At 38.9% G+C, this 24,299-nt stretch overlaps 1 long non-coding RNA gene and 1 pseudogene across 1 annotated transcript; both read right to left on the minus strand.

Moving 5' to 3' along the window:
- Positions 1-5,060: 5,060 nt before the first annotated feature.
- On the minus strand, positions 5,061-11,028 carry LOC128612540 (serine/threonine-protein kinase pim-3-like; annotated as a pseudogene).
- Positions 11,029-11,199: 171 nt separating this feature from the next.
- LOC128612272 (uncharacterized) lies at positions 11,200-12,185 on the minus strand. The gene is made up of 3 exons (XR_008386714.1): positions 12,126-12,185; positions 11,430-11,986; positions 11,200-11,341 (listed from the first exon to the last, which is right to left on the minus strand). It is a non-coding gene; the product is annotated as an uncharacterized LOC128612272 (long non-coding RNA).
- Positions 12,186-24,299: the final 12,114 nt, after the last annotated feature.

Below are 24,299 nucleotides of genomic sequence, written 5' to 3' on the forward strand. Positions count from 1 at the left end.
TGGTATGCTTTTAGCATTTCGGCCATTTATTTTTGCAACGACCAAATTTGGAACCAATAAAAACCTTGCAACTTAAATGTTCTCTGCTTCAGCTTCTCATGCTCCTGTTCTGCACTATTAGAACACGCATGCATGCATGCATGCACACTCAGGAAGAAACACACAGGGAAGCAAGAGCATACAACAGGAATGATTATGTCCAGCTGAAACCCCTACTATTTGCCCTCACCTTCGCCCCAATCTCCCTTCCCGTTACAGCCTTTGCTAAAACCACACCCTGCCTGCCACAAATACAATATCCCACAGTGTGCCAAAGTATATGCAATAAAATGCATGTTGGGCCAATGTGGGTAAAATTGGTATTGGCCCAATGAGGACTAGCATGCAGTGGTCCTGCATGGGATTCGTGTGGGCTGTCCACAGACAACCCTCTTTGGGCCATTCTGGGATTTGTATGGGTTACCCCTTGTCCACAGTGCCCATGATTTACCTGGAAAGGGCCAATGTTTGCATTTTCGCTGGGATCAGCCTAATTTTTTCTCTGAACTTATTTTTTAAATACTTACTCTTGGCTGTGCTATATCTCTCCATGTTATACTGCTTGGTGATTTCAATATCCATGTTGATACTGACTGTTCAAGTTCAACTGGACTCATGAATGTTCTTGAATGCTTCAATTTAACACAGCATGTGAATTTTTCTACTCATACCAATGGACATATACTTGACTTACTGTAGTTTGTACATCAGGTCTTAATAATATTTCTACTTAATAATATTTCTACAACTCACAAATTGGCATCTCAGATCACAAACATAGAATTTTCATTTAATTTTCCTCGCTGTAAGTCATACAAGAAAACTATGGTATCTTCTCGCAACCTAGAAGCAGTCAATCCCTCGTCATTCTCCACCTCTGTCTGTACACCCTTACTTTCTGACTCTTTGAAATTATCCTGTCCTTCATACATCCTCTCAAATTATAATTCAGCTATCTCAGCTGCTCTTGAGGAGCACTCCCCCATCAAGACAAAGCTGGAGCTATCTTCCCTCTCCTCACCTTGGTTTACTCCTGAACTGCAGGCAATGAATAGAGTGGGTGATTGTCTTGAATGGAATGACTCTGCAGAAAAACAGGCCTCAATGTTCATTCATTATCTTTTACAGAACATTAGCTGAAGTACAGAGCAGCACTTAACACTGCACGTTCAATGTACCTTTTCCTCTACTATCCAACAAGAAAGTGGTAGATCTAGAACCATCTTTGCTACGGTGAAAAAGCTAATTCACCTGCTGGCTCAGGACTCACACATCTATGATGAACGTTGTGACTCATTTCTGCACTTCTTTCAAGATAAAATTGTTTCCATTTACCAAACATTCATGTCAAGGATTTCTGAAGATCCTCTGCACAAATGTCTATCTGAACACCCTGTCCACCCTTTCTCCACCTTCACTCCCACTTGTCCATCATCAGTCAGTGATTTAATTTTACATTCTAGCTCATCATCCCGTCAATTGGACCCTGCCCCAACCTCCCTTCTTAAACACTGTGAGTCAGTCATTTCGGCACCTATTTCACATATGATAAACACATCTCTTGCATCTGCCATTGTTCCAACTGATCTTAAAATTGCTGCTGTTACACCAGTCATTACAGGTCCCAACTTGTATCCATCTTTCCTCTGCAACTAACGTTCTATTTCTAACCTGCCTTTCATATGTAAACTTCTGGAAAAAGTTGTAGCCTCCCAGTAGCAATCAGATCATGCAGCTAATAATCTCTATGAATCTTTCCAATCTGAACTTCACCTATTCCACAGCATTGAAACTGCTCTCTTGAAGGTTATTAATGATCTCCTCCTCTTTGCTGACTCTGGATTTTTCAGTATTCTGATCTTGTTTGACCTGAGTTCTGCTTTTGACACTGTATGCCACAAAACACCCCTTACCCAACTTTCAGATATTGGTATTACTGGCACTGCTCTATCTTGGTTTATCTATCCTGCTCTATCCAGGCACTGCTCTATCAGGGTATCCCCCAGGGTTCTGTACTAGGTCCACTACTGTTCATATAATTACATTCTCCCACTAGGTCAGATCATCTGTCATCATGGTCTCAGTTATCACTGCTATGGTGATGAAACCAGATTTATACATCCGCACGTTTTGATGAAACACATGCCATCGGCTCATTAACTACCTGTATCAATGATGTAAAAATTTGCTTAGACGGTAATTTCCTCAAATTCACTGCTGACCAAACTGAGATCATGATTTCTGGGCTTAACACTTATAAGAAATATTGACATTTGTGTTAATAACACCAAGCGGTCTGCACACATTACTCCCGTCTTGTTTAGTCTTCACAGGCTGCCTGTCTCATTCTGTATTAATTTTAAAATTCTTCTGCTGACATGCAAAGCTCTCAATGATCTGGCAGCTCATTATATATGTTGCATCCGTCCACACCAGTACGCACTTTTCGTTATTTTGATTCCAAATTGTTGTCTGTTCCTAGATTTCATCTACCCACTTTTGGTGGGAAATCCTTCAGTGTAGTTGTACCTAAACTCTCTACCTCAGAGCCTCTGTGACATCTCTTCTATTTCTATCTTTAAAACTCAGCGTAAAACTTTTCTCAGCACACTATCTGTCTATTACTGATTTATGTTTTATTTCCTGTTGTGTAATTGAGATTGTAACTTCTGTTTAAATGTATATTACTGTACTTTGTCCTGTTAAATGTATATCAAGTGTAAAGTGTCCTTGAGCTTGTGGAAAGGCACTATATAAATAAAACTTATCATCAACTTTCTCTGTCAACTCAGGCTTTGATCCTTAAGCCCGAAGTATACTTCACATTTTACACGTACGCTAGGAACAGTATACAGTATGTGTGATGCAAATTTAGCCTTCAGTAGAGTATGCACTTACTGTACCCCTGCCGGCAGGTTTTTCTAATTTTTCAGATTTTTAAGCTATGATTAGTCTTCTTCTACTTCTTCTTTGGTTTACTTGTGGACTACAAACCAACGTTAGAGGTGTATGCCACAACTTACTGTACCAGAGTGTGTAACATCATGACTTTATAAAGAAGTTATATTCCAGATATTGTACCTGTCTTGTTTAAGTTTTTAAATACAGCCCTTTGAACCTGTACTTGTTTGTCTCCTGTCTCTAACAGACCTTTGATGCTCCACTCCCTTCATATATCAACCACCCTGTCTTTCAGTCTTTCTCTTTCTACAGTGAACTTCCTACAACCTATCTGCACACGTTCAACAGTTTACTTGAAATTACAAACTTCACATTTATCTGACACTGTCTTTTCCATGGTGAATAAAGTAGCATTGAGTCCTGTATGTCCTAATCTTAACCAAAAAACCCCCCCAAACATCTTTCCTACATTTACCTGTGTTATTTCTCACTCAGAGTTTTGAATTTTGTAATAGACTCTACCGTTAGTGTCTGCCAAGATGTCATTATTCTGTGATGTATTAGTGATTTTGCTTCTGATCTCCCAATACTAATTTCTACAATATCATTATCATTTTTGTTTAATGCACTTTTAGGAAGTTCATCAGCAACTTCATTTCCCTCTATTCCAACATGTGCCAGTATCCAACAGAAATGAACATCTATTCCTAGTTGCTGTGGATTCAGTAAGATCATATGAATCTCAATTAAAATATCCTCTCGAACTGTTTGTCCTGATTTTATATTTTGTATTGCAGCTGCAGAATCTGAACATATAACTACTTTGATTGGTTTAACCTCATCTACCCACTTCAGCTAAAAAAGATAAAACAGAGGTACTTATTATTGGAAATTATGCACAGAGGATGTTAATTATGTGATGCAAATTAAGTGATCTCAGTTTTAAAAAACATATTAGCAATGTTTGTAAAACAGCATATTATCACCTTCATAACATCTCTAAAGTATGTAATATTCTCTCTCCCACAGATAGTGAGAAATTCATACATGCATTTGTTATATCTGGACTCAACTACTGCAACAGTGTTTTGGTTGGCTTACCAAAGAGCTCCATTAGACACTTACAAAGAGTTCAGAATGCAGCTGAAAGAACACTAGACTGAAGAATCATATCAATCTGGCACTTAAATCATTTCACTGGCTACCTGTGTTTTACAGAATTGATTTTAAAATCCTTTTATTAATTCTTAAATGTCTTCATGGTGGTGCTCCTACATACCTTTGTAATATGATCACTAAATATACTCCTGCTAGATCACTTAGTTCATTCAACTGCAACCTGCTGGTTGTATCCAAAACTTGGCTGAAAAGTGGGGAGTCTGCCTTTAGTCACTATGGGTCTAAACTGTGAAAAGCTCTCCTGACAACCTCCCACCTGAGAGGAAGTATGTTGCTGTGGAGTGAGAAGCACTGGCAATCAAGTGGGCCATCAATGAGTTGCGGTACTATCTGGCAGGCCGACACTTCACCCTGGGAAGTGGGAGAACATGCCGAATCTGCAGCTTCGCGTCAGGTTCCAGTCTTCGTGGTGGAGAGGACACCGAGATGCATGTCTGAGGGTTGTGGGAGGGAGACTTAGCACAGTGCCCTACCTGCAAGAAACTGGGTCTCCAGGAAGCGTTCTTCTGTTCGAAGGAATGCTTCAAGAGTAGCTGACGGGAGCATAAACAACTACACCGGAAAGCCCATGCAGAGATCCAGCCCGAGGTCAACAGGGTGACCTCAGAGCTCCCGCTGGAGGTCAACCAGGTGACCTCAGAGCTCCAGCATGAGACTGGCAGGGAGGTCTCGGCTCCGGAACTCCAGCCCGAGGTCAGCCTGGCGACCTCGGGGCCCCTGCCTGAGGTCAACCTGGTGGCCTCAGAGCTCCAGCCAGAGACCTATGGGAAGGTCTCAGCTCCGGAGCTCCAGCCCGAGGTCAACCTGGCGACCTCTGGGCCCCCGTCTGAGGTCAACTTGGTGACCTCAGAGCTCCGGCTAGAGATCTGCGAGAAGGTTTCAGCTCCGGAGTTCCAGCCGAGGTCAACTTGGCGACCTCGGAGCTACAGCCAGATACCCGCGTGGAGGTCTCTGCCACCAAGGAAGCTGTCCCGCTGTCCTGTCCTGCCGAGGAAGCTGCCCCGCTGTCCTGTCCTGCCAAGGAAGTTGTCCCGCTGTCCAGCCCTGCAGAGGACGTCCCTATGAGCTCCAGTCCGGCTGAGGACATCTCTCCGAGCTCCAGCCCCGCTGAGGACGTTTCCCAGTGTTCCAGCCCCGCTGAGGACGTTGCCCAGCATTCCAGTCCCGCTGAGGACGTCGCCCCAAGCTACAGCCCCGCAGTGGAAGTCGCCCCGAGCTCCAGCCCCGCTGGGGCTGGGGTTGTTTCCTGATGCATCAAAGGACAGATTACACAGGGGCCCAGGACTGCCTTTGGAGGGGGGTTCTGTCACGATCTTGCCGACAGAGGGCGCTGTGGAGACAACGTGCACGAGCAGCTGGAAAGTGCGTGCATGTGCTTGAAGTGCGCATGGACGCTAAGACTGTTTCCTATGGACACGTGCCTTTTGTTTTGGTTTTGTTCTCTTCCAGTTCAGGTATTGGTTGATGTTCGAGGGTGTGTCATGATTGGTCCTCGCGTGGTATAAAAGCAGAGACTAATAGAGACTGATGGGTGTAATGATGCCACGCGGTAAAGTTCCATGTCCTGTTTTGTTCCTTAATTCATGTTATAGTTAAGAGTGTTCATGTCATGCCATAGTTAAGAGGGTTCATGCCAGAGTTTAAGGAGTGTTCATGCCATAGTTAAGAGTGTTCATGTCTTAGTTTAAAAACTATTCATGCCAGAGTTTAAGGAGTGTTCATACCGTAGTTAAGAGTGTTCATGTCTTAGTTTCAGGAGTGTTAATGCCTGAGTTAAATGAGTGTTTAGTGCCCGAGTTAAATGAATGTTGAGTGCCTGAGTTAAATGAGTATTTAATGCCCGAGTGAAACGAGTGTTTCATGTCATAGTTGTGTTCTAAGTGCAGTGCTTTATGCCTCATTCCTAGTTAAGGGATAAGTCTTTAAGTTTCATGTCCTTTGCTTAAGTCTAAATAAAGACGTCACTCCTGCGCTTACTTCCTGTTTGGAGTCCTGTGTTGTAACAACTATAAACTCCAACAGTCCTAAATATATTAAAAAGGATTCAATATGTGCATACTGTGAATAAGAGTCGCGGGAAGAGCTCAGTCTTCATGAACACAACAGTAGTTCTTAACTGCAAGTCTACAGTATCCATATGAGATTATCTATTGAAGCAACAGTGAGACGTGGCATAAACTGTTATTGGGAAGTGCAAATCTTTAAGCTATCCATGTGTGTCCATCCACAGCAGCAGAAAGTGAGTTATAACTGCAGAAAGCTCCAAGCAGAAGATCATCAAGATGATAAAAATGAATAAAAGCAAACAACAGCCAGTCAGGTACACTGATCTTAATTTATTCTCAGTCAATATAAATTGGTTGTTGTTTCATGATTCAATGCCATCTATACAGGGTCTGTGGAATAAAAAAAAACATACATTAGCATGTTTCCTTATTTTATTTCATGTTTATTTAATGTTTCTTTCATGTGAATATAATTACATAAGCCTTTATTGTTCAGAACTCAGTAGTGATCTAGTACAGTAAATGTGATCTAGACCACAGGATTATATACTATCTTAGTTCATTTTAATTAGCTTTGACCTGAACTAACCTGAACCCGGTCTTAAAGGTCTTCTGTGAACCACTCGTGTTCGCTGATCTGCTGGAGGCTTGGCCGTTTGTTAGGGTCCTGTTCCAAGCACCACTCGATCAGATGGTGGCAGGCTGTGTGGACAGTGATGTGATCAGAGGCAGAAATTTCCTCACTACTTTTTAACTTCTGATTGGAACTTCAATATCATTTCTCTCCAATTTTCAGCTTTTTGTAATATCTTAATGTGATGCTTCTGCATTTTCTCACCTTTAGACAGGCCAGGCTTGAAACGCAGGGTCCCGGCAACAACTTCCTCGTCAGTCATGAATGGCATTTCTCCACAGACTATACTAAAAAGGAGTATACCGAGACTCCAGACAGTAGCGGGGTAGGCGTTATACTCCTGTTGCAGAATCCATTCTGGAGGCCAGAAATCTGGAGTTCCTGAATGAAAGAGCAAGAACACCATCAGCAACATCACCCATCCGTCCATTTTCTGTACTGCTTATCCTACACAGGGTCGTCGGGGAGCCTGGAGCCTATTCAAGGGGGTTCAGGGCACAAAGCCGGGCACACTCTGGATGGGGTACCAACCTATTGCAGGGTGCAGTCGCACACCCATTCACACACTACAGACAATTTGGAACTGTCAATCAGCCTACAATGCATGTCTTTGGACTGGGGGAGTAGCTGGAGTAAGCCTGAAGCACGGGGAGAACATACAAACTCTGCACACAAAGGGGAGAGGCGAGATTCGAACCCTTAACCACTACGCCACCGTACCACCCCACAGCAACATCACAAATTAGATATTCAATCCATTCAATTATATGCCATATCTGTTACTCGTTTATGTGCAATTACCTGCATATTCCTCGTAGGGTGTGTCCTGCCACAAATCGCTGCAGCCAAAGTCAATTCATTTGACTTCCATTGTGTCGGTGTTGAAAAGAAGGTTTCCCGCCTTGATGTCACGATGGAAAACACCGCGATTATGGCAGTAGCGGGCAGCCTCAACCACCTGTAGCATGAAATCAAATAATACCATCAGTCTCACTCATTGAAAAAGAACACTGTCTGCCTGGATCAACAGCAAAAGTGCTGAATTTAATTCTATCAAAGCACAACTACTTATATCAGTGACTGCATCAGTAACTATGTATTATAAGAAGAACAACCAGTCACAGCAAGACTGCAACCTTACAGCCACATCACATAGTCACAGCCAAACCATACATGAGTAGACCTTCATTAAAACAACTCACTCACACACATATCTACATACACACAAACACAAACCAAATTATGCTGCTGTGGATTGTTATTGTTAATATTACTATTACTTTACCATTATTATCTGCATTTTATGTGTCAGTTTGTATTGTCCATCTTTAACGTTGTTACTTTGTGAAGCATCTGACAACATTAGCAAACTCTCTATAACAAATTCCCGGGTCCTCCAAAGAGGGGTCATGGTGGTGGGACAAAAAAGATGAATCACCTGCCGCATGATGATTTTGGCCAGTGGTTCATCTAGTATGCCTTTTTGACTCATACACAGATTATACACGTCTATGCAGGGGACGGGTCTCTCCAGGACCAACAGGAGGCAGTCGGGCATATCGAACCAATCCAGAAGCTGCAGAACGTTCTTGTTGTGAGGTGGCTTTGATACAATTTGCATTAAAGCCACCTCTAGAAGGAGCTTCCAGGACTTGCCAGGCTAAAATTAGAAGTATAGTTAGCATGGGTTTGTAGTAGGGCGACCACTTGTCCCACATTTCACAGGATAGTCCTGAGAATGGAAGGTTGGTCCTAAATAAACAAAATGAGCATTTCACAGTTCACATGGGTAAATTAGTATAAATTATGTTCTGGTAAAAACATTTTAAATCTGGATCTTTTATTCAGGCGGATTCAAGCTAGTGCTTCATCAGAAGTGTTGAAGCAGAAAGTAAAAGCCAGATATACAACTAAAATAAATTACTTTGCTGTTTAGCTACTCTTCAACTCAATCTCAGTTCTTTACTCATGTGTGTAATACTAATGTGTGTAATACAGTATATCATGATGTAATTAATCTAGTTTAGAGTGTCTGTTACCTTTAGCTTACATTATATCACTCGATCAATTTATAACTAATATATTGTTGCGTATATGTTTTGATTCCTGCTAAATGAATGCAAAACTCTAGTCTGATTTACTTTGAATTATTATTGATTATTAGACTATTATTATAGTTATTATAGTTTTAATAGATTTGAAAGTATCAATAGAAGTAAAATACTTGGTGTAGACAGACAGATGTTGGTTTATGATCATTGCTGTCCCACTGTACATTTACATTCACCCGCATCTCACTGCTTTGACCATGTTTCTTGCAGTTAGACTCAATTACACACAGTGCATGTATATTAGCATTGACAGTACTGTGCAAAAGTCTTAGGCACCCTATTTTTTTTTTGAAGTACCAACTTTGGTATAGATTTTTATTTGATGACTTCTACATTATCGAGTCAGTACAAAAATATATTAGATTTCCAAACATTAGTTTTCCAGCACAAAATGAAATGTGACAGAAAAATGTTTGTATGTCAGTAAAGAAAGCAGCATATTAAGTGATGAGACACTTTTCAGACAAAAAACACAATGAAGGCTGCTGGGTTTTGCTGCAAAGTCTGCAAGTCTCAGAAGAACCGTGGCTGGTTCTGCAAGCTGCTCAATAAAACTTACAGCTCATTACCTTATAAAACTGAACTAATTCTTCCTGAGACTACTATTTTTTTTTAAAAAGCAAACGGTCATCACACCAAATATTGCCTTTGTTTCATTTATTACTGTTTATTGCTCATTAATTTCATTATTTTTGAAGGCATCTTTGCTCTACAGCATTTCTTTGCATGTGCCTAAGACCTTTGCACACAACTGTACATCACTTGCTATTAACAGACATGTATGATATCTGTAACAAGGCAAATTTTTGTAAGAATCAGTCGACCATAAAAGCTAGTTAATTTTTTCAGGGTAGAAATGCATCTCTCCATAGACTTGCACTTGTTTATGAGTAATCCTCACCCTGGTATTGTAGTAGGGGAGTCGACATGAATGTAGTTAGCAACACTGGCTAATTCAGCATCAGTCGCTATTAATTATTATTATTATTAATTAATTATTAATAATTCAGCATATAGTCGCTATTCTTCTGGTTTCACCTATTTCAAACGGTCACTTTAATTCCATCTTCCTGGTGTGTTTTAAATTGTTGGTAAATAACAAAATGTCAGTAGCCCATTACTGAAATAACATAATATTTAAATATTCTTCATAATAAAAAAAATACAATGAGGATTTTGAATCATGTGAGGTACACCTACAAAAGAGGGGGGCAATTTACCTGCTGTCCATCTTTCTTACAAGTTCCTTCATAAACTGTGCCAAAGCCTCCACTCCCCAGCATGTCACCCATGGTGTACAAGGCAAGAAATCTCTGTGCTGAAGAAAGCAAAAAGTATTAAATGAGCCTCATGTTCAAGGCCAGAAATACATGAATGTTTTATTGCATAAATGTTTTTTTTTTAAATAAGTGATACAACAGTACAATTACTACAATTATGTCATGATGGCCTTATTACACCATTCTGTAACTGGGCTGCTTTCGTGAGCATTTAAGCATCATTTAGTCACATGACCAAAATGAGACCCAAATAAGCCATCTAATGCCAGGTACTTTGTAAGTGTTGTTGTGCTCTTAGCCAATATGTCAGAAATGCCAGCTTTACTGATTTTGGTAGATTCGAATGTTGTATTTTGATATATTGGTGTAAATGATGGATTATAACATACCCTCTGGTTCAGTGAGGAATTTCAGACACGAAGGGTGGAAAGTGGGCATCTCTTGGACCTGAAACTTAAATATCATATCATATTATCATAGCTTATTCTATCATAGCTTAGTATACTGTTAATAAAACATGAGAAATCTTGGATGAATTCTGTATGCTGAGAAAGTTTGTGTCCATAGGATCCGAAATCAACTTTATAAAATAATTATTTTATGTTATTTAGATGTATTGCTACACCAGCATTTGGCTTAAGAATAAACTATTCTTAATTAAAGTTGTATCTTAATTTTATCACCTCGCTGTCCACATCCCAGACCTCAGGCTGGAGTTCCGAAGTATTCACGTAGGTGATGGACGTTTCAGCCATCAGAGAACCATCTGACTGTGAGTCTTCATCCCACATCTCAGCCTGTAGCTCCATGGGAGTAAGATGGAGAGTGGACTTCTCAGCTGTCAGGAGACCCTGTGACTGAGAGTCCACATCCCACATGTCCTGCTGCACTGGGATAATATAATCCTTCCCAGGAATCTGTTCCAACTTCAAAGCAAGAAGTTTTGCATAGGTTAATACTGGACATTTTTGCATGAACTACAAATACTACAACAGAAGTATGAACTAATGTAAAAGATGAAAGGTTTGTGGACAATGATGGATTACATTTCTCAGCATTTAGTAATCTTTAAGACTAAAGTAAAGGCTTGTTTATACGTTTTTATATGCACACCTTGTGTAGGCACAGGTAGCGAAGATTTACCAGCCAGTTGGGTTCTTTGGCCTTCCCTCTGTATAGTTCCTCAGAGAGCTGCAGAAACAGACAGGGAAGGGAAATTGGTGCTCTGCATTTAAATAAAACCTGAAATCTTTTCACAAATATTGATCATTTTATTTACCCTAATAAGACGGCTCATGAGGATGACTGTGATGTTGCTGGGGAAGGTGGCTACTGCCGTAGCAATGGTCCTGCAGTAGTTCCGGGCTTGAGCAGAATGTCCAGAATCAGCTAGCCTTCCGGCGTGAAGTAGCTTGACAATCTAAGACAGCAAGAGTCGTTCATTCTTAGTATAAGCTGTCACTACAATTTGACCAATTAGAGACCATATCATTAATAAAAAAAAAGAGATTTCAACCTGAAAGTTTGGCTGTGTGAACCCAGAGTTCAACCAGAGGGCATACTCATACACTTCAGTTCGTTCGAAGGCTTCCCTCATAGCTGACTTCCTAAATGGCAAACTGGTCAAAAGATAAACAATAAATAAATAAAAATTTAAAAAGAGACAAGTGTGTCAGTAGCAAGTGATAAAAATAATCCCACACATGCACACACACATGAACACAACATACCCTCCAGATCCAATCAGAGTGAAACTGGTTCTGTCATTGTACGAGTCCAGCTCAACCTGTGCCACCACATAACAGACATGAGCTGGGTATATTTGTCCTCTGGACGCTGCAGAAAAATCAAACATTCATGTAAGGATAAGGGTCCATCAAATAGTCCTTGATAGAATTCATGATATCATTATAGCATAACATGAAATATATGCAAATTCCAGAAAAAATACAGTTACTGTTGCGTTTATCCATACCAAGTGTGTCTCCAATTTTAATGACGGATTCCCTCAGCTCATCTTCTGCGTCATTAGAGTTGGATAAGCGACGAGCGAGAAGAATTCACCAGTGATCCTCTTTCTCAAGATCTCCAAGCTGTAGCATTAATTGTCATGTCAGTCAGCACGATACTTGCTAAACCAGTACATAAATATATATTCATAACCAGACAGATGCATGCTGATGTGCTTTTAATACCTTATTCTTATAAGCATTGTAGCCCATCCAGAGGAGAGGAGTGATGTCCGTCATCATCGCATTCTGCAAAAGAAATTTATTTTAGAATTAATTCATGTACATATTTATTAGAATTCAGAGATTTTGTGCCTTCATGGTCAATAAATTCACTTAAAATACGGTAATTTACAAAACATAATTAATACACTTACTCCATTTTGGGTGCATAACTTCTCCATGATAAGCCAAAACACATAGGCTGCTTGTTGGTCAGGTATATCGTCCTTAATCAGACACTCATGGGTCTTTCTCCGGATAAAATCAAGCAGGTCCTCCTTCTTCATCTTTTTGCTGCAACACATGTTCGTATAGGTGGATTATGGCACATACACTTTGATAATATGTTTCAGATCACTACTGCTGCAATAGCCTGCATATTTACTGTTCAGCTCCTGGGTGTTAAATGAGAGAAGAAAGGAGGTCTAACCTCAGAAGAGGACCTGGAAAAGTTGGTATTTCAAGGTCATGATGTGACAGCCACTGATCACACAGGTAGTCAGTATCACACAGGATGACTGGCTTCCCTAGAGTCAAATACACAGTTAGAGCTATATAGAAAGACTGTGATTCTGTGTTCTGATAAATAAATGTTTTTCTTTCTCCCACAGTGAGACATTAATTGTACTAGTGCCATTGACCTTTTACTAAGATGCCTCGACAGATTTACTCACTGTTGCTTTGTATAAACTACATTGCAGCTGTCTTACCTGGTCCTTCTGTAGGATGGGGTGTAGTATCCATACAGGGACTATTTATAAGCAGTAGGTCCATCATTTTCAACAACACTTTGGAAAAAAGATCAACTCGGTCAACGAAGGTGTGTATGTTTCTCTGTGTAAAAAAGTGTTGTGTGTCTTTGGCCTGGAATTCTACACATTCTAGAATCTAGGGTTGCTATGTGAACTGTGATTTAAATAATGCACAGCTGACATTCCATCTTGAATTCAGTGAAATGGAGTCAGTCAAAAATGTCCAATCAGTCTGAGTGAAGGGGCAAAGATCAAAAATAACTAGCAAAGGGGATTAAAAACTACAAACAAGTGTTTTTATGCTCAGATGACATGATACTCGCTCAGGCCTATGCATTGTTAGTGTTGTAAATGGAGAAACCTAAAAGGATCTGAGTGATTTGTTTTTAATATGTTGATATAGTTGTAGACATTTGAAACTTTTTATTCTGGCCCTGATTGTGCTAAATTGTATTAAAAAAAAAAAATACTTTACATATATTGTGTAATCTCATATTTTTACCTCAAGGAAATAGGACATATTTGGGAAAGGGAACAACAGAGTTCCTGAATAGCAAACTAAAAATCATAGACTTTACAAGAATGACAATTGTTTAAGATATTACTAAGTAGGGCTGCACGATTATGGCCAAAATGATAATCCCGATTATTTTTGATCAAGATTGAGATCTCGATTATTTATCACGATTATCCATTGATTTTAGGGACAACATATTTTTATTGCACTTTCACATTTAAATAAACAGACTGCTGCTTTCACCTCCATGTTGTGCTACATTCCTGCTAATGTACAAATATTTGCATGAAATTAGACTGCTCCTTAAAGTGCATCATCTTGTAGAAGCAAAATATAAATAAAATTGTACCCAAATTATAGGATAAGTAAAAATAAAAATACCATCAACCAAATGAAAATATGCATCAAATATAACAATATGCAACTAAATGAAAACAATTCAGGCGAATGCAGAAAAGGCAATAACAGTGTTTACAGGAGGAGAGACGCAGCCAAATCATCCAATAAAGAGGTGCAGGGACGATGTCATTTTGTATCTGAACCCGGAAGTTATCATCACACCGGCTCCCTCGAAAAAAACACAATAGGATTTTCACATAGACTTTTGGATTATTGGAAAAAATAACCTCTGTGATCAACAAAAGTTTACAACACTAACACGTTCTGTCCATCAAGATAATTTTCACAAATCAACACAACGTTTATGAAGTTTGAAGCCTAAATACAATCTCCAGAAATAAACAGCTAACCGTATGCTATAAACGAACTACACCACGGTTGCTCGACTTCAACGTCACCATCACCAAGCTTCCAACAACTTTTCCAAACTTGATTTAAAACATTTTCCATAATACAGATTTACTCTGTGGATGAATCTTCATCCACGTTTTTTTGGGGGGGATTGTGCACAGCACACCTGAACCAGTTTCAGGGCTTTGTATGCAAAAAAACAACCGTTAACCTGTTCCACCTTGTAAACAAATACAATAAACATCAATGTCCAGTGTTTGAAGTCTGCTCCTCTTAAATATATTTAAAGCTACACTATTAGACATTTTCCACTGTCATGGTTCTGGGCTGGAGTCAGTTCACGAACCGCTCTGTGTATATTGTGTATAAAACTGAATAATCTCATATAGGATGTGATTGGGTGAGTTCATTTACCCATCAGATGCAAAGCGCTTTAGTTTAATGGTGTTCATTAGGGATGCTCCGATCAGGATTTTTACAGCCGAAACCGATCCAGATACCAATCTTTTTTTGTTTAAGCTTTAATCAGGAGGACTGTTATAAACAGTTAAATGTAAGCTCTCTGCTCATGGCCACTGTTAATTGAATTAAAATAATAGCAATGAGAAATACTATTGGTTAATTGATAAATAAACAAGCACAAAATGTTTATTTTAAAATATCTTAAACAATAAAGAGTCCTAATTAAAAGTAGACTAACAGAAAAATTATCCATATTAGGAAAAAGGCTAATAGCCTTCAAAGGAAATAGATTACTAAGCTTAATGTCAAATTGATATTAAATGATTGAAAAATTGAATGAATGATATTGAATAATTATTTATATTTTATGAAGTTATTATAATATCTATTTTTTTATATTAAATGATTTATTTACACCTAAGTACATTTTCTGTCTTTACATTTTAGTAGTTTTATGTTTGTTTATCAGTTGTTCCTTTTAGATCGGTTCCCCAGTACAGTGTTGGGGGTATTAAATCAGAACATGGAAACTGGAGTTGGCTTTTTCAGTGATATCTGGCAACCCCGAGTTTACGTGAAGTAAATGCGCTGTGAGTTGGTGTAGAAGGAGAGCGGCAGTGTACTGTATGTGTACAGACTGAAGAGTTGCTACTCTTCATAATGATTGGTGAGGAATTATTTAATAAATATGTTTGAATTAAACCCACCTTGTAGTGTTAGCATTATTATTATTTATTTATTCTGCCCGACGCCGCTGTGTCTACACGAGCAGGTCACAGTTTCAGGTCATTTTGCAGGATCAATAAAAGATGGCAGTTTTGAAATCGGGAAGTTGAAGCAGATGATGTTCAGGTTAACTGAGGTGATGAAAAGGAGTGGGAAAGTAACTGTTGCTCGGTGTAGATGCATTTTGGACTTCCTGTAGTTTTTATCCCGATTGTATTATACAACTCCGAACAGGTCACTCGCAACGGTGCGAATAAATATTTATTCACAGTCGCACAAAGTACTTTTCAGTCGCAAATGCGAGTGAAATGGTCGCACTATAGAGCCCTGAGTTTATCTTCAAAGTTTTTTCCTGTTCGGCGTGATGATGTTACAACCTCTGTAGTGCCATTTAGCATCATGTTAGTGTCATGATTTCCGAAGCGAAGCCAGCAGCTGGAGCGTTAAAATGCAAAATCAGTTTCCAGGTTTTGGCACTACAAAATGACGTCATCCCTGCGCCGCTCTATGTGATTGGCTGTAAGTTCAGGAAGCGCTTGATTTGAACTGCAGAGTTTTCTATGAGCGGAGGATTAACTTTAAACGTTAATATCGCAGTCGATCATGTTCATGTAATCGCAATCGATATTTGATTAATTGTGCAGCCCTACAGCAGTAGTACAGTGTCTACAACTCAGGAGCAAATAGGTTTAGAGCTGAGTCCTGTATTCGAGAGAGCCCTGCATTGAAAGTGCACAAGATTTGTGACACAGCAAAAAGACAAGCGCCCACATCGACAACTCTCGCTTCTTCAAACAGAGGTCTTCCAAACATGGAGACTGAAAACCTGATGGATGATAGGAACAAGCCAGCCGTTATAGCTAAATCAGAATTTCAGTGTGGAAATGTCAAGAGTTCTACAGGTAACTGACTTGTAAACTTATACTACTCAGGGTTGCAGTGGTACGTGATTTTCACGGTACAATAACAATAATTGATGTGATGGGAATAGTATGTGCTTGTTTTATTCTAACCCTCACAGGGAATTCTGAAGCAGATGGGTGGGAACAACTGTGGGATGTACCTACTGATGGTAGGTTAAATTTGAATGGTTATTGTAGTTAATTATTGTAAGTTATAACCTGCTAATTCTCTTGTTCTTTGTGGATTGTAACAGTACACAATGTACATGGCTTTGGGGCTTAGATTTGATTTCACAGAGGTATGTCATTACGTCATTTCATCTTTCAAGTTAAATGAACAGACATCCGTGTGTGTGTGTGTGTGTATAGGATGACATGCCCCTGATCAGGAGGTGGTGGTGTGCTCTTTGTTACGACCCGGTCTAGGTCGGGCCACATCATAAAATAAAAAAAAGAAAAGGGTTGGCGAGACCAAGATTCTGTTTACTTTGTTTTATTCACCAGACGGAGCACCTTTTATATATATAGTGGTTAACTCTTCAGAAGCCGGCCAGGCCAAAATAATAAACAAAAATACTCTCTAACTTTACCAAAAGAAAACTAACTAAACTATGAGAAAAGTAAACAAAAATACACCGTCTTCCCTCACTCCCTAATAACCCAAAACCAGGAGAAAAGAAGAATCAACACAAATGGCGCCGACTTCCTACAAACCACTCTTAACCGTTCACTATTTACAGAGGTGACTATTAGTGTGTTAATTAACAAAATAATATATACACATATACACAAGAGTATCACACGAATTGTAATGGGGCAGGGCATAAACAAAGTCAGAGCAGGCATAGGGTCATACACAGGCCACAAGCACTTCTCTATATACACAACGCAATGGCAATGATCTGCCCTGGGATGGAGACTGACGAGACTTAAATACACTTCCGGAAACGTGCAGGCAACCAATCCTGTCGCACAAGGCCGGTGCGGGCGTGGACAAGACGTTATCATCCACTAGCAAGTAGGAACGTGACGCATGCAGTAGGCGGGGCCTAGAGAAGGGGGAGGAGAGAAAAGAAACCCATCCCACCACCAGCATAGACACACAAATGGCACATAGAGCAAACGGAAATACATTGGACAACTTCACTCTGCAAATGTATGTAGTTGTTTGCATGTTCCTACATTAAACATTACTCTGTAATATATCTACCATATAATAATAATATACCTACCTACATCTTGACATTTGTTCTTTTAGCGCTCAACCACTGAGGGGAGGTGGTTCACCGTACAAAAGGCAATGTCTTCAGGGACAGTCCGACGAAGCAGATTATTTGTTGTGCACATGCACAATATGTGTGCACTGTTCCATATGTGTGTACTGTTTCAGCAGACATATTTTTTTCTAGTTGTTATAGCTACCTAGTTGTTCAGCTATGAAATTGAAGGGATTATGTACAAGTACGATATTGGGCACCCAATAGCCGTGTTTTCACTGTCGGGCCAAAATTGAGCGTGTTAGTGCGTGCCAGGGCCAGTCGCGTTTCCACGGTCACTTCCGGGGCGTGATCAGGTCTCATCGGGGCTTCCTCTGGGCCAAATGCCAGGGTTTTTTTTTGCAGTGTGATTTTGTGCTCGGTGCTACAGGTCCAAGGCTATTAACTCTGCCCAGCCTGTTGAAAGCCCTGGCTCACGCAAAGCAGCACACTTTGCCTGGCTAGACAGTAAGACCCCCCCCTGTTAAATGCACATTTTTCTGACTGAAATTTGTGGTATGAGGCATTTAAGCTTGAACCTCCACATTTATAACTTTTTATTTATTTTTCCTTTATTTTGTCTTTACACTTTAAGGTGTGGCCAACTGGAAGAGTTTTTCTCAGGACTACTGTAAAGAGATCAGACAGATGTAAAGCGTCAGGGAATGCTTGGAGTGCAGAGCCATTTTCAAGTCCTATCCACCAGGGTATAGGGGAAGAGGCAGACAAGGCAAACTGTTGGTCTTTTACTCTGAAGATATTTGCACAGGATTTTGCTCCAAGGACTGTTTTTTTTGCTGCAGGAAATGCATTGCTGTGTTAAATTCATAAAATTTGTACCGAAGAGGAAGAGAGAGATGAACTGGTTTTTATAATTGATATAACTTAAAGTTAAACTTTACAGTGTATAGTGTTCTAATCTATCTATGGTTGTTTAAGGTTTGCATAAATAGCATCCTGCTGTTCTCATATTTGATGTTAACGTCATTTGTCTGTATAGCATGTCGGCTATAGTTTGCTTCACACACACACATTTATATATATATATATATATATATATATATATATATATATATATATATATATATATATATATATATAGTGAGGGAAATTACTCATTTTTACTTTGTAATAAGTTAGTTCTTGTTCATGTTCATCTGAGGATAACGCCTAAGAAGGCCATGTCACTGAGATCAGTACAGAATGTTCATCTGCTTACAGAGACACAAACATGTTCTTCTGTTCAAGGTTCGCCTAAACAGCTTCCAAGATCCTAAAACAAAGCCTGTTCCAACTGCCTCAAACTGCTTCTTATCGGTACAGAGAATTATGTCATGCTCTGTGTTTCATATATATATATAGTAGTGGTTTAGTACAAAGGCTTCAGAGTGCTCTCATTATTCTATCGTGCTTTATTCTATCCTGTATTAACCATCTTTCTGTAATAAACCTTTTTACCTTCAGAGAACGAGTCTGCGAGTGTTGTCTATATCTATCTATCTATCTATCTCTCTCTCTCTCTCTCTCTCTCTCTCTCTCTCTCTATATATATATATATATATATATAGTATCTCACAAAAGTGAGTACACCCCTCACATTTTTGTAAATATTTGATTATATCTTTTCATGTGACAACACTGAAGAAATTACACTTTGCTACAATGTAAAGTAGTGAGTGAACAGCTTGTGTAACAGTGTAAATTTGCTGTCCCCTCAAAATAACTCAACACACAACCATTAATGTCTAAACTACTGGCAACAATCTTTATGTAGAGCAACAATTCTTTTTTTCAGATCCTCAGAGACTTCTATGCCATGAGGTGCCATGTTGAACTTCCAGTGACCAGTATGAGGGAGTGTGAGACCGATGACACCAAATTTAACACACCTGCTCCCCATTCACACCTGAGACCTTGTAACACTAACAAGTCACATGACACTGGGAAAATGGCTAATTGGGCCCAATTTGGACATTTACATTTAGGGGTGTACTCACTTTTGTTGCCAGTAGTTTAGACATTAATGGTTGTGTGTTGAGTTATTTTGAGGGGACAGCAAATTTACACTGTTATACAAGCTGTACACTCACTACTTTACATTGTAGCAAAGTGTCATTTCTTTAGTGTTGTCACATGAAAAGATATTATCAAATATTTACAAAAATGTGAGGGGTGTACTCACTTTTGTGAGATGCTGTATATATATATATATATATATATATATATATATGTGTGTGTGTGTATATATATATATATATATATATTTATATATATATATATATATACGTGTGTGTGTGTGTGTGTGTGTATATATATAATATATATATATATATATATATATATATATATATATATATATACACATATATATGTATATATATGTATATGTATATGTGCATGTGTGAATATATTAATTTTAAGGTACATGTATATAACCATATTTAGCACTATATTACTGTGCCACTAACTTACAAAAAACAGCGAGTAATGCCCAGGTAGTGTGTAACTGTTGAGGGAGTAATTGTAAAGTAAACCATTTACAATCCACCAGTCTTTGTATTTCTACTTCCGTGGAATGTTATGGAAATGCAACGATGAAGGCAAAAACGCAAAATTTATACACGTGTGTATTCGTCTGTTGTCTATTTTCACGTTCCAAACTGTGAAAGCATCACACTTCTCTACACCAATAAGCTCAGCTTTATCATAAACCAATAAACGTGTCACACTGCCCCAAGGTGTCGCTCCGGCCCATTGTCCAGACTGCACTCTGGGGTACTTGGAATTAAGTGCCTCATTGTAGCTCACTTTGACAGGAAGAGACCGTCTGATGGACATGTAAAGCAATCAACCACAGTTAGTTACATAATGTATGGGGAGAGTAAATGATAATACCAAAATAAATGAACACTATAGCTTATTCTCTGATACAGAGAATATTACTAGCGCTTTGTTGTTAATAGGCAACACAACACAATGTTTACATTTACTTACAAATAAAATAAAAATAATTCAATAAGTTTATCAGTGTATGTATTTTATGCTCTGAATGCAACAGTCTGATCGTATTCCTCCTCAACATCTCATTTAAGGGAGCAGCAAGAGAAAAAGTTCCTATCATAAGTTATTTATTATTATTTCCATGATTAATTAATTAAAGGAGTCATATCATGATTTTTAATGTTTTCCTTTTGTTTTGGTGTGTAATGCATCTGTTTCTGCATGTATAAGATCTGCAAAGTCACAAATCTCATAGTACCCCGCCAAAGGGATTTATTTTATCTTACAGAGAACAATCCTCCAGACCTGCCTAAAACGTGCCGTTCGAAGTCCATATTTACTTCTGTAACATGTCTACGTCACAGCGTGCACTATCAGCATAATCCCGCCCAAAGGCAGGCATGAAGAAAGAAGGCAAGGCTTCAGTGAATTTTGGTGTCATGTCGCGGAGACACTGTGTGTTTTGGTGCAAAAGCAAAAACCCTTTGTTTAGCCTTCAGATGGATGAAATTAGGAATCAGTGATTACTGTTTATTTATAACACTGAGCAGTACAACCCAAATGTTTGCTTACCTCCAATAAACAAAATAATTAATGTTTGAAAAAATGTATATGACTCCTTTAATCTGTACATCTTTCCTACATTTTCCAAATGCATGACTACCTCCACATCTGAGACATCTTTCTTTGCCTATGCATGGGCTGGCAGTATGACATTTAAAACATCTTAATATTTGAGGAATGAACTCTCTTACTACACAGCTGAAGCAGCCTAGCATAACATTTCTTGGGAGGTCTTGTTCAAAGTTGATGATTACAGTTTCTGCTTTTTCTCCATTTCTTTTTGTAGTAATATGTTTAGCACCAAGTACTTTCCCTCCTTTCAGTTCTGTTTTAATCTCCTCCAGTGATACAGATAGTGGGACTCCAGATATAACTACCCTGTGTCTAGCAGCTGAGACAGGTACATTAGTTTTAACTTTTTCCCCATCCAGCACATTCATTTTCAATAGAGCATTTTGTTGTTCTCTAGTCAGTGGGTACATGTATGCGCTGTCATGTGAAAAATTAATTACACCCCATGGAAATTGTTGGCTTTTTTGACATATTTGGACAGCAAACATTTGATGCTTTCTGAAACAGTGCCTATTAATAAAGTTGATGCACTATCAAATGACATAAAATGGACATTTTTAAGTAATTTTTACGATTTAAGTTAGCAAAAAACTGATGTCACAAGGAAAAATTTAAGTACACCCCTACATTTATCACACCTTCAAATCCATAAAATTAAATCAGAAGTTCAACATTGGGTGCCAGTGATTAGAACCTGCTTAGGGGTTGCAGGTGGAACCTATCTTATTTAAACCTCTCATATCCCATATCTGATGTATCCTTTGCTATTGAGGTGTGTGGTGTCATCATGCCAATATCTAAAGAGTTCTGTAAGGCCTTCAGAAAAAAAAGGTTGTGGATGCGTATGAGTCTAGCAAGGGATTTAAAAAGATCTCCAAATTATTTGAAATACATCAGTCCACTGTAAGGAAAATCATCTACAAGTAATCCCAGCAAAATCAGCCCAAGAATAGATCATCGGATGCTAAAAGAAGTCTCCAAGAACCACAAAATTTCATCACGCTGCTAGTAAGTCTTGCAACGGTTGGTGTTAAAGTGCATGGTTCTACAAACAGTTTGCACAAATTTCACCTGCATGGGAGGCATGCCAGGAAAAAGTCTTTGCTGACTAAAAAGAACATTAGAGCAAGAATACAGTTTGCTAATGAGCATATAGGCAAAGACCAGGCATTTTGGAATAATGTGCTCTGGACAGACAAATCAAAGTTAGAGTTGTTTGGTTACAGTAATGTTCGGCAGAGAACGAAGACAACTTTTCAGCAGAAGCATACCAACTGTGAAGCACAGTGGTGGAAATGTTATGGTTTGGGGTTGCTTCGCTGCTTTAGGGATTGGACAGCTTGCATTCATTGATTCAACTATGAATTTTGCATCATATCAAAGAGTGCTTGAAGATAATGTGAGGCCATCTGTCCAGAAGTTGAATTGAAAGTGGACCTGTCAACAGGAGAATGATCCTAAGCACACTAGCAAATCCACCAAGGAATGGCTCAAAAAGAAGAAATGGAGGGTTATGGAATGGCCTTGTCAAAACCTGGATTTGAATCCCATTGAAGGGTGGGTGGGGGGGGGGTTTGAAATAGGCAGTACATGCAAGAAAACCCTCAAATATCTTGCAACTGAAAGAATATTTCATGGAAAAGTGGCAAAAAACTCCAGCAAGCCAATGTCAGAGACTGGTGGACAATTATGCAAAACGCTTACAAGACGTTATTGCTAGCTTCCGAGGCCAAGGGTGTACTTTTTCCACAGAAGAATATCACATCTATTGATATTTATGTTGAATAAATGATTGAAAAAGCTAATTTTCCTTGTGGGCTTGTTCAAGTACCGTATATCAACTTTATTAATAGACAATGTTTCAAAGATGATCAAATGTTTGCTTGTCCAAATATGTCAAAAAAGCCAACAATTTTCATGGGGTGTACCTATTTTTTCACATGACTAAATACTTCACTTTGCCTACATCCTTTTCTTGAGCTTTAGCCATCGATATAAGGTGGAACTTCTCATCAAACACAATTATAACTTCCAATTGTTGATTTGGATTTCAGACCTCTGACTTTTATTTGCTCTAGCACTCTTGAACATTTCATCAGACTCTGCCCCTGAGCTGCTTAAATTTCAACTTTTCTTTTTCTTTCTTTTGAACACCACTTTCTGCCAATCCATACCTCCATTATCCCAATCTTCATCCTCACTACTAAAAATCATGATTGTTGCAGACACAGTACAGTCGTTTGTAGTTACCCACTACCCACTACCCTCTACAGGGAACTTGGCATCATCCTATGATTAGTCCATGAGTGCGTGTACATAAATGCGTGACATCGGCCCTAAACAACCAATAGCGTTCAACATGGAAAAAAGTAGCATACTTCTGATATGGCACTTCCGGTACTTGCTGAAAACCAAGAAATTATTATGCAGAAATATGTGGAATTTAAACCGACATTGTTCTGGCTGCCAAAGCTCTGGAGCATTGCTGGTGGAACATTGCTAAAATGCCTGTTTACTTTTATAGGTTTACAATGAGAATAAATGAATTGAACTTATAGCCCCAGCATATTTCATGTACTTTCATTTAATATAAATGTAAATTGTTTTAATTAAATATTTTGAAAATAAACATCAATTTGTGAAAATATATTAGGACAGGAATAATGCCACCGCATACAATATGTACCACTCGCAAAAAACCACAAAGCAGTGCATACAGTTTGCGATACAGTAAGAGTGTGGCTTCAGCTTGTCAGAGTTTTAATGTGCGGCTCAAGAAGTTCACAAAGATATGAGATTTCATCTGTGGAAAATCAATATCTTTCATGCAAATAATATCAGGGAAAACCAGGAGATTTTGTCTATAAACTCATTCTCTTCTTACAATTTGTAATGAGAAATTGAATTAATTGCGTCA

Source organism: Ictalurus furcatus, chromosome 9, assembly GCF_023375685.1.
Source record: "Ictalurus furcatus strain D&B chromosome 9, Billie_1.0, whole genome shotgun sequence".
In the NCBI taxonomy this organism is placed as follows: domain Eukaryota; kingdom Metazoa; phylum Chordata; class Actinopteri; order Siluriformes; family Ictaluridae; genus Ictalurus; species Ictalurus furcatus.